The sequence below is a fragment of the Bos mutus genome, chromosome 6 (assembly GCF_027580195.1).
Source record: "Bos mutus isolate GX-2022 chromosome 6, NWIPB_WYAK_1.1, whole genome shotgun sequence".
Taxonomy (NCBI): Eukaryota; Metazoa; Chordata; class Mammalia; order Artiodactyla; family Bovidae; genus Bos; species Bos mutus.
This window is the reverse complement of record NC_091622.1, coordinates 104,472,034-104,483,806: the sequence shown is the minus strand read 5'-3', so window position 1 is coordinate 104,483,806 and position 11,773 is coordinate 104,472,034.

Here is an 11,773-nt window from a genome sequence, read left to right as displayed (position 1 = left end):
CAGCCAAGTGGATGTAGATTCGCGGCTTTACCTCTGTGAGCCTCTGTTTTCCCATCTGGAAAATGGGTGCAGTGACCCTTCCTTTAGGGTTGGTGGAAGGAGGAATAGAGTAACAGGCATAAAGTGTGCAGCACAGAGCAGAGCTGAGTAAGCGCTGGCCCCCATTCCGTGCAAAGAATTGGGGCATTTTGTAATGTCACCTTTCTATACCTCTAAGAAAAAAGTGTCACAAAATGAGGAGGCTGCTTAGCGAAAGTTCAGAGCAGGGACTCTGACGCCAGGCTGCCTGGGTCCCTGGGTGGCCACTTATAATCTTAGGCAGATAACTTCTGTGTGCCTACCTCAGTTTGTTTGCAGTAAAAATGGGTCGATAATGGTCCCTCCTCACAGGAGGGTCAGAGGGTCAAATGAACTCATCTTAAATTAGGGGTGGCATGAGCTAAGTTTTGTAGAGCACACGGGACAGCAGATGGTTGAAGGAAGTGCCTCGGAGTGTCAGAGAACCAAGCTTCCTTCCTGGGCATTTGTTGTCTGGGGTTTGGACCTCGCTCTGTGTTTCCCTCTGCAAAGGGAGAAAGACCTCAGTTACTCTTAACGGAGGACCATTGTTTCACAGATAAGAGTTTGGACGCTGATTTTCCGTGAAGGCGTCCTTTATGGTCTGTGAGGCCGTCACACCGTGGGTACCACACAACGGGGAGGACGGATCTGCAGCACTTGAAGCTAGGTCAGCCAGGCCTGCCCATCACGCAGGATTCATGCGATCCTTCTCCAGGAGTGTGGATGTTGAGCAGCTTCGACATAAACTCCTAAACACGGGCTGTAGCCCAGCCCACATGCCCTGAGCAATCTGAATCTTCTAGCTCTGTACAGCTCTCACCTTCTCCATGACAGTTTTCTCAGACTTCTGTCCACTTACCTTCCATCCCCCCAACAAAGAAAAGAATCCAAAAGATACAGGTTCGAAAACCACTTTCCCTGCTCACTGCTGTGTGACCTTGACCAAGTTACTTACCCTCTCTGAGCAACTCTCATCTTCCTTAAAGTGGGGATAATGCATCATGCTTTCCATGGAGGAGAACCGAGGGGATTCAGTGAGGTCAGGAAGGAAATGGAACTCAGGTCCTTTCTCTGCTTCATCACCAGGAACCGCTGTTTTCTGAGCTGGCCGCCTCTGCCTCAGATTGTGGTTAATTTCATGGGAGCTGAGCACCTCCACTCACAAGTGAGGTCCCCGAGCCAGGATTCAGTGCCATCCTCCTTGCATCCCCCACACCCAGCCATGCCCGGGAAATACTTGCCTTAAGGATGTGCCACCAAGTGACCCATAAACACCTATCAACATGGATCCTCCCACGAGTGGTGTTTAGACATCTTTGTTAAGAAGCAGTGACTCTTTCTCTCTCAGCTTGTTTTATACTGAAAATATGAGAGGAGTCAGAAAATCCTCCTGGGACCCCGTGGCGGAGCTGGGGGAGAAACACGGAGAAGAGCAGGGCCAAGCTAACGGTGATGTGGCTCTGGGTCTAGGACCACAGCTGTGCAGTATGTGGGGCTGGGTGGGTGTTCCATGAGCACAGTTGGAGCCCGGCAGGGAGGTGGTGACAAAGCGGGTTCTAAGCCAGCACCAGTGTGATGGCTGGGAGCATGGACACGGCATTCCACACCCGAGGACACTGCTTGTGAGCAGGTTGTGGGCTGAATGTTGCTGCTGCTGCTACTGCTGCTGCTAAGTCACTTCAGTCGTGTCGAACTCTGTGCGACCCCATAGACGGCAGCCCACCAGGCTCCCCGGTCCCTGGGATTCTCCAGGCAAGAACACTGGAGTGGGTTGCCATTTCCTTCTCCAATGCATGAAAGTGAAAAGTGAAAGTGAAGTCGCTCAGTCGTATCCGACCCTCAGCGACCCCATGGACTGCAGCCTACCAGGCTCCTCCGTCCATGGGATTTTCCAAGCAAGAGTACTGGAGTGGGGTGCCATTGGGCTGAATGTTAGTCTCCATCAAATGTGTCCACATCCAAGTCCCTGGACCCTCTGTTGTTGTTGCTGTTTATTTGCTCAGTCGTGTCTGACTCTTTGCAGCCCCATAGACTGTAGCCTACCAGGCTCCTCTGTCCCTGGGGTTTTCCTGGCCAGAATACTGGAGTCGGTTGCCATGCCCTCCTCCAGGGGATCTTCCCGACCCAGGGATCGAACCCCTGTCTCCTGCACTGGCAGGTGGATTCTGTACCTCTGAGCCACCTGGGAAGCCCTCCAAATGCTCCCTTATCTGGCAAAGGTCTTTACAGATGTGATTAATCAAGGACCTCCAGAGGGGATAATCCCGTATTAATGAGGTGGGCCCTGAATCTGACAAGTGTCCTTATAGGAGGGAGATTTGAGACAGGAGAAAAAGCGGTGTGAGGGTGAGCCAGAGACTGGAGCAATGGGGCCACGAGCCAAAGAAGCAAGGGCTGCCTTTGCCCCCAGAAACTGGGAGAGAGAGAACATGCCACACCCCCTACCCTGAATTCAGACTTCTGGCCTCTGGAACTGTGAAAGAATAATAAATTCTGCGGAGTACAACTGCTGTATGTGTTCCCGCAGCTTCCAGAAACTAACACGTGAGCTTTGTGACTTTGCGGGAATTCCTTAATCTTTTAAATTTCAGCATCTTCGCTTGTAGATAGCACCTAAGTTATACAATTTGTAAAGGATGAACTGAAGTATTGGGCTTCCCTGGTGGCTCAGATGATAAAGAATCTGCTTGCCCTGTGGGAAACCCAGGTTCCATCTCTGGGTTGGGAGGATCCCCTGGAGAAGGAAATTGCAACCCATTCCAGTATTCGTGCCTAGAGAATTCCATGGACAGAGGAGCCTAGTGGGTTAGGGGGCTACAGTCCATGGGGTCGCAAAGAGTTAGACATGACATTCGGTCCCATCACTTCATGGGAAATAGATAGGGAAACAGTGGAAACAGTGTCAGACTTTATTTTTTTGGGCTCCAAAATCACTGCAGATGGTGACTGCAGCCATGAAATTCAAAGATGCTTACTTCTTGGAAGGAAAGTTATGCCCAACCTAGATAGCATATTGAAAAGCAGAGACATTACTTTGCCAACAAAGGTCCATCTAGTCGAGGCTCTGGTTTTTCCTGTGGTCGTGTATGGATGTGAGAGTTGGACTGTGAAGAAGGCTGAGTGCTGAAGAATTGATGCTTTTGAACTGTGGTGTTGGAGAAGACTCTTGAGAGTCCCTTGGACTGCAAGGAGATCCAACCAGTCCATTCTGAAGGAGATCAGCCCTGGGATTTCTTTGGAGGGAATGATGCTAAAGCTGAAACTCCAGTACTTTGGCCACCTCATGTGAAGAGTTGACTCATTGGAAAAGACTATGATGCTGGGAGGGACTGGGGGCAGGAGGAGAAGGGGACGACAGAGGATGAGATGGCTGGATGGCATCACTGACTCGATGGACGTGAGTCTGAGTGAACTCCTGGAGTTGGTGATGGACAGGGAGGCCTGGCGTGCTGCGATTCATGGGATCGCAAAGAGTCAGACACGACTGAGCGACTGAACTGAACTGAACTGAGCCACTAACAGTGATACTGACTGAACTGAAGTATTCAGGTTGAACCACGTTAAATTGCCATTTTTGCAAGTCAGAAATAATTGGATGTTGGCAGTTTTATTTGAGTCAACCCAGTAATCTATGCAAAGCACTTAGAATAGCATGTGGCCCACAGAGAGTGTGCACAACTACGGAAACACACTCCCAGGGCCAGGAGAGATGACTCCTCAACTGGGGCTGATAGCTTTCGGTGAAGGGGCATTCACACTGGGCTCTGAGGGATGCATAGGAGCTGATGTGGCAGAAAATGGGGATGCTGAGGGTGGGGGAACACTTCAAAAGGTGGCCCAAGAGGGAAAGGGGGCTTTGGTAGGTACTGGTAGGAGACAGAGGAGCTCCCCTAGGGGGAGGGGTACAGGGATGATGTAAGCACCTACTGAATACAGAACCCTCTGTGCCTGCCCAGCCACCAAAGTGGACTCTCCTCCATCCTATCACAGCATAACTTTCTTAAAATACCTGAGTGAGCCACACCCCTACTCACAGTCTTCACCGAGGTATGTGATCCTGGGGAAGAAAACTTAAATCTCTTTGGCCTGCATAGGAGTTTCCTGTGGTTGCTGTAATAGATAACCCCAGACTGGGAGGCTTAAAATAACAGATATTAATTTTCCTACAGTTCTGGCGCTCAGAAGTCCAAAATCACTTTCATCAGGCCGAAATCAAGGTCAATAGGGCCATATCCCATCTAGAAGTTTCCTCGTCTTTTCCAGCTTCCGTGGCTGGTTTTCATCGAATGTCTTGGCTGGCAGCCCCTTCCTCCATCTTCAAGGCCAGCAGCTTAACATCTTACTTCTTTGTCACATGGCCTTCTTTCATGTCAAACCTCCTTCAGTGGCTCAGTCAGTAAAGAATCTGCCTGCAACGCGGAAGACCTGGATTTGATCCCTGGGTGTGGAAGATCCCCTGGAGAAGGGAATGGCAACCCACTCCAGTATTCCATGGACAGAGGAGCCTGGTGAGCTATACAGTCCATGGGGTCCCGAAGAGTCCGATATTAGAGTTGTTCGGTTAGTCTGAACTCCGAACGCTAACATTCCCTCTTCAAGGACACTTGTGATTCCATGTAGAGTCTGCCTGTATAACTGAGGATAATCTCCCCATCCCAAGATCGTTGATGTGATCAAATTTGCAAAGTTCCTTTGCCACACAAAGTTACAAGCAGAGGTTCTGGGAACTAAGACCCACATGCCCATGGGGACTGTTATTCAGCCAGCCTGACTGGCATTAAAAGTCCCTCCTTTTGTTTGGTCTCTGCTCCTCGTCTTACCGCCTGCTCCACCAAGCCCTGCTCAGACACACCAGGACCTGCTTCCGCTGGAGCACTCTCCCTGCCCCTCCACAGGGTTCCTCCGTCTGGAGTTCTCCATAGTAACACCCTGTGGTGCTTCCCTCACTGCCCACCTCCCGGTGCCCCCGGAGGAGTGCCTCTGCATCCCTCTCTGGCAGCATCTGTATCCCAGGCCAGTTCTGGACCAACTCAATGGACATGAGTTGGAACAAACTCTGGGGGATAGTGAAGGATGGGGAAGCCATCACTTCACAGACCTGGAGTGCGGCAGTTCATGGGGCTGCAAAGAGTCAGACCTGACTGAGCAACAGCATGGGAGGGAACAGCAAAACAAGCACATGTCCTGGGAGGACCTGCATGTGATCTCACAGAAAGGAAGGGACAGGTCAGGTGAGAACAGTTGAGGGGGCTGAGAATGCCCGGAACACAGACACGTCAGGGATTCTTTGCGAGCCTGTGAACTGTAGCCTCGAGGCTCCTCTGTCCTTGGAATTCTCCAGGCAAGGATACTGGAGTGGGTTGCCATTTCCTTCTCCAGGGGACCTTCCCTACCCAGGGAATCGAACCCAGGTCTCCTACATTGTGGGCAGATTCTTTACTGTCTGAGCCACAAGGGAAGCCCTGATTGGGCTTTTACTATTAATACAGCTCAGCCATGCGACAGCCCTCACAGCGTCTCCATGAAGGAGAAACTCTCATCAGATCTATTCCGTAGATGAGGAAGGTGAGGCACAGAGAGCTTCAGTAACTTCCACAAGGTCACACAGCTGGATCCTTGATCTTGGACTCCAGCTCCCAGAACTGTGAGAAAACACATTTCTGTTGTTTCAGCCTCCCAGTCTGCAGTGTTCTGGCTATGGCAGCCCAAGCTGACAAAGACGCTCTGTGATTCCATTCATATGACCTTCTGGAAAAAGCAAAGCTGTAAGGACAGAGAACAAACTGGAAGTCACCAGGGGCAGAGGTGGGAGGATTTCACTACAAAGGGATCAACACAGGGAATTTTGGGGGGTGGGGATGATGGAACTATTCTCTGTGCTGTGAGAGTGATGATGATCACATAGCTCTTAGAACTCTACTCCCTTATGAAACAAACTTTTCTGTGTATAAATTTTAATTTTTAAAAAATTTATGGCATGCTGGATCTTAATTCCCTGACCAGGGGTTGAACCTGTGCTCCCTGCAGCGGATGCATGGAGTCTTAACCAACGGACCACAAGTGAAATTCTTGTGTATAAGTTTTAAAAGAAACAAAAGGTATGCTTTGCTTCACAGACAGAAGGCTGAGCACCGAAGAACTGATGCTTTTGAACTGTGGTGCTGGAGAAGACTCTTGAGAGTCCCTTGGACTGCAAGGAGACCAAACCAGTCAATCTGAACGGAAATCAACCCTGGATATTCACTGGAAGGACTGATGCTGAAGCTGAAGCTCTAATACTTTGTCTACCTGATTCGAAGAGCTGACTCATTGGAAAAGACCCTGATGCTGGGAAAGATTGAGGGCATGGAGGAGAAGGGAGTGACAGAGGATGAGACGGTTGGATGGCATCATCGACTCAATAGACATGAATTTGAGCAAACTCCAGGACATAGTGAAGGACAGGGAAGCCTGGTGTGCTGTAGTCCTTGGGGTCTCGAAGAGTCGGACATGGCTACTGAACAACAACAACAATACCACAGAAAAAAAGAACCCTTTGGCTGCTGTTTGGAGAATGGACTAGAGGGGCACGAATTGGAGGAGGTTGGACATCAGACAGAAGTAGTGATGGTGAGGCTGGGGGGTAGCCAGGGAGGAGGGGAGATGCGGTCAGACTGGGGCTGTGTTTGGAGGTAGAAGTGACAAGAACTGCTGATGGACTGGATGGGGACTGGTCAGGAATGGAGCAGAATCAGTGATGATTTCTAGGTATTGGCTGTGAGTCTGCCTTGGTGGAGAGGATTGGGGATCGGGCTCCAATGGCAGCCCCAGGGTCATTAGATTGGGTTGGTTCTGGTAGACGCTTCTTTAGTAGCAAACTCTGGATTCCAGCTGGAAGCTATGGCCTATGGCTCAGAGTTAGCCATGAGTGAAATGATGCTTCATAAGCAATAAATATCCCTGAGCATGTTAAGCATTTCCAAGAGGCTGGCAGGTGTCTCCCTCTGAATCGATCTGGATAGGCCTCATGGCATCCCTTGCTTTCCCTACCTCCCAATGAGTTATTGTGCCTGTCTTCTTGATCATTTGGAAACACACAGATTGGTCGTTCATGCTTCCCCACTGACTCAGGGTGCATCTGGGTAAGTCCTCTTTTTTAAACCTCATAGCTTGAAAGGAGACTAGACTCCAAACCCTCCTTCCCAGCCCCAAAGTTGTGGTTGAAGTTCAGGGTTTGTCCCCTCACTGGTCCGGCCAGCCCCCCAACCCTGGATCCAGCCATCATCAACCAGGAACCCCTTGGTTTGAAAAAATTGTTCCTACAGTCACTGGGGGCTGGCAGAGGCCTGCAGAGCACCCCTGAGGGCCTCGGTATCCTCTTCTGCAAAGTGGAGACACTCACAGTCATCCCCACATGTGTGTGTTAGTTGCTCAGTCGTGTCCAACTCTTGCGGCCCCATGGACTATAGCCTGCCAGGCTCCTCTGTCCATGAGATTCTCCAGGCAAGAACACGGGTGTGGGTTGCTAGTCCCTTCTCCAGAGGATCTTCCTGATCCAGGGATCGAACCTGGGTCTCCTGCACTGCAGGCAGATTCTTTACTGTCTGAGCCACCAGGGAAGCCCTTCATCACCTCATGGGAGGTAGTAAAAATCAGGAGAATCCAAATGAGACACCAAGGACAGGGCCTGACCCATGATCTGGGTTCAAAATAGGCTAAGACATTCTACTGCTGTGCTCAGACGCTCAGTTGTGTCCGATTCTTTGCGACCCCGTGGACTGTAGCCCACCAGGCTCCTCTGTCCCTGGGATTTCCCAGGCAAGAATACAGGAGTGGGTTGCCATTTTCTCCTCCAGGGGATCTTCCCAACCTAGGGGATTGAAGCCGCATCATCTGCATTCGCAGGTGGATTGGAGAATCCCGTGGACAGAGGAGCCTGGTGGGCTATGGTCCATAGGGTCGCAAAGGGTCAGACACAACTGAAGCGACTTAGCACGCATGAACAAGCACCATCTGGGAAGCCCAAGACATGCAATTACCGTCCAGAAAAAATCATGCTCCTTCCAGTGGACACTGCTTTTGAGTTTGCAAAGAGCTGAGTAGATAGCATTTCATTCCCTCTGGGTGGTAAGCCTGTGAAGGCAGATCAGATTGCAGTGAGGCCTCTGATTCGGGGAGCAGGGAGTAGAGCTCTCAGCCCCATGGTGGGGTGCAGGCGGATGACCAGGGCTCCCACTTGGAGGCCTGAGATCTTTCCACACTTCTCTGTGGGAGAGACTGGCCAGCCCCTTGGAGACGGAAAGCGGGTCTCTGTGACAGCACTCGGAAAGCAGCGCCTGCACGGACTCACCTCTTTGTTCTTTTTTTTTTTTTTTCATTTTATTTGTATTATTTATTTATCTTTGGCTGCGCTGGGTCTTCTTGGCTGCTTGAACTTTTCTCTAGTTGCAGCGAGCGGGGGCTGCTCTCTAGCTGTGGTGTGCGGGCTTCTCATTGCGGTCACTTCTCCTGTTGTGGAGTGCAGGCTCTAGGGCGTGTGGGCTTCAGTAGTTGTGCACATGGGCTCAGCACTTGTGGTTTCTGGGCTCCAAAGCACAAGCGCAGTCACTGTGGCGCACGGGCTCAGTTGCTCCGTGGCATGTGGAAGCTTCCCAGATCAGGGATTGAACCTGTGTCCTGCATTGGCAGATGGAGTCTTTACTACTGAGCCACGAGGGAAGCGCTCATCTCTGTGTTCTGATACCACGTGCTGCGCTGGGCTCCTAAGCGGTGAGGTTGTTGTTGTTCTTAATTTTTTTTTATTCTTTTAAAAAAATTAATTTATTTTAATTGGAGGCTAATTACAATATTGTAGTTGTTTTTGCCATACATTGACAATCCGCCACGGGTGTACATGTGTTCCCCATCCTGAACCCCCTTCCCGTCTCCCTCCCCATCCCATCCCTCAGGGTCATCCCAATGCACCAGCCCTGAGCACCCTGTCTCATGCATCGAACCTGGACTGGCGATCTATTTCACGTATGATAATATGCATGATTCAATGTTAGTATCTGTTCTTAATTTTTATTGAAATAAAGTTGATTTACCATGTTGTGTTAGTTTCAGGGTACAACAAAGTGATTCACTTACACACACACACACACACACACACACACATGTATATTCTTTTCCATTATAGGTTATTACAAGATACTGAGTATATTGTTCCCTGTGCTATACAGTAGATTCTTGTTATCTATTTTATATATAGTATTTGTCTATGTTAATCCCAAACTCTTCATTTACCTCTTCCTGCCTCTTTCCCTTTTGGTAACCATAAGTTTGTTTTCAATGTCTGTGAGTCTGTTCTGTTTTAGAAATAATGTCATTTATATCTTTTTTTTACATTCCACATATAAGTAATATCATATGATATTTGCCTTTGTCTGACTTAACTTATTATGATAATCTCTAGGTTCACCCATGCTGCTGCAAATGGCATTATTTCATTCTTTATATGGCTGAGTAATATTCCATTGTGTGTATACACACACACACACACACACACACACCCATGTGTGTATATATATATGGGCTTCCCTGGTAGCTCAAACAGTAAAGAATCCACCTATAATGCAGGAGACCTGGGTTTGATCCCTGGGTTGGGAAGATCCCCTGGAGAAGGGCATGGCAACCCACTCCAGTATTCTTGCCTGGAGAATCTCATGGACAGAGGAGCCTGGCGGGCTACAGTCCATGGGGTCACAAAGAGTCAGACACGGCTGAGTGACTAAGCACACACATGTATATACATACCACATCTCTTTCTCCCTTCATCTGTCAATGGAGATTTAAATTGCTTCCATGTCTTGGCTACTATAAATACTGCTGCTACGAACACTGGGGTGCAGGTATCTTTTTGAATTAGAGTTTTCTCTGGATATATGCCCAGGAGTGGAATCACCATGGCGGATTTGTTAAGTGAATGAACAAATGAATGAGGGCTCTGTATGGCGATTGAGGCAGGGGTGTGGACCATGAATACTGAGGGGCCAGCTTCATAACACTTGCTCTAAGCCTGGTGAATGCTGAGCCAGCCTTCACAGCAATTCATCACCATTAGTCTCATCTTACAGATGAGAAAGCTAACACTCAGAGAGCTTAAGCAACCTGCCAACCATCACTAGGCCAGTGAGTGGTCCAGCCAGAATTGAATTTAGGCTTGACCGATGCCTGTTACCCTTCCCAAACACCTTCACCCAGGAGTAGGTGATGGGAGAGCATAGACTTTCAAATCAAGGTCCTATTTTTTATGTGAATGCAGTTATCCAACTCTTAGAAACTAAAAGCTTATACTATTTCTACCAAAATTGCAACCACCTCTACTTTTGCAAAGCCTAGGATACTGGTTTCCCAGGGTTGCCCTCAGGAAGGACCATGGACAGAAGAGTGTCTTCTCGTGGTCTAGACGGGCTCCAGGTCTGCATTATAGGACTGGCTTTGCCGATGAAATGTGACTAGAGTGATGTGTGTCCCTCCCGAGGAGGCACTTTAAGGGTCGCCATGTGGTCTGGGCAGCTCTCTTTTCCCTCTGCTCCAAGATCAGCAAGTCCCTGAGAGGGGTTGCTGCTGTTTTGTGGTCTGGGATAAAGAAGATGAAGGACAGGACCACAGAGGCCCACAGTGGACACGGACAGGAGTGTCCCTGCTGATGCTGCTAGGATCTCAGGGTCCCTTGTTACAGCAGCATGACTTGACCTCAGCTGACTCCATACACTACAGACATCATTTTATGAATTTTAGGGTGTTCAGTGTAGTTCTTCACAGAGATGGAGGGAACCCCTCGGTCCTCAGATCCCTGAGATTAAATTCTACTCACTGCAGTGTCCGGGTTTCCCTGGTGGCTCTACCTGTCAATGCAGGAGACCCAGCTTCGATCCCTGGGTAGGGAAGATCCCCTGGAGAAGGGCATGGCAACCCACTCCAGTATTCTTTCCTGGAGAATCACTTGGACAGAGAACCCTGGTGGGCTATAGTTCGTAGGGTTGCAAACAATCGGACACGACTAAGCAACTAACACTTTCACTTTTCACTTCACTGCAGTGTTCATCTATTTGTCTTCGACAACATAGCATGGCAACTGAATCTCTGAAACACCAAGTGGTGCCCAGGCCTCAGCATTCATCAGGATGCCACTTGCCCCGTGGCCCGACGGCAATCAGAGGCTGGCCACTGCAGGCTGCGCTTTGGAAAGAGACCCAAATTCCCACCTTTGTCCTTCCTACCAACCTGATGACCATGAGGCAGTTGCCAAATGGATTGGTGGGTGAATGTGTTAGTCTGCTTGGGCTGCTATCATAAATTTTCATAAACTGGGTGGCTTAAATAATAAAAGTTTATTTCTCACAGTTCTGGAGGCCAGATGTTCCAGATCAAGTTCCAGCAAGATCAGTTTCTGGTGAGGGCTCTTGTCCTGCCTTGCAGGTGGCCACCTCCTCACTCTGTCCTCATGCGGTAGAGAGAAAGAGAGCTCTCTAGGGTCCTTTACTCTTCTGACAAGGTTACCAGCCCTATAGGATAAGCCCTACCCTTATGACCTCAGTTAAGATTTATCACTTCCTCAAAGGGTCACATTGGGGGTCAGAGCTTCAACATTTGGGAGAGAGAGACATAGCATTCAGTCCATAATAGTGTGGTAGGCTGAGTAAAATCCTCCCATGACCTAGTTTCTGGAATCTGTGAATGTCACCTTAAA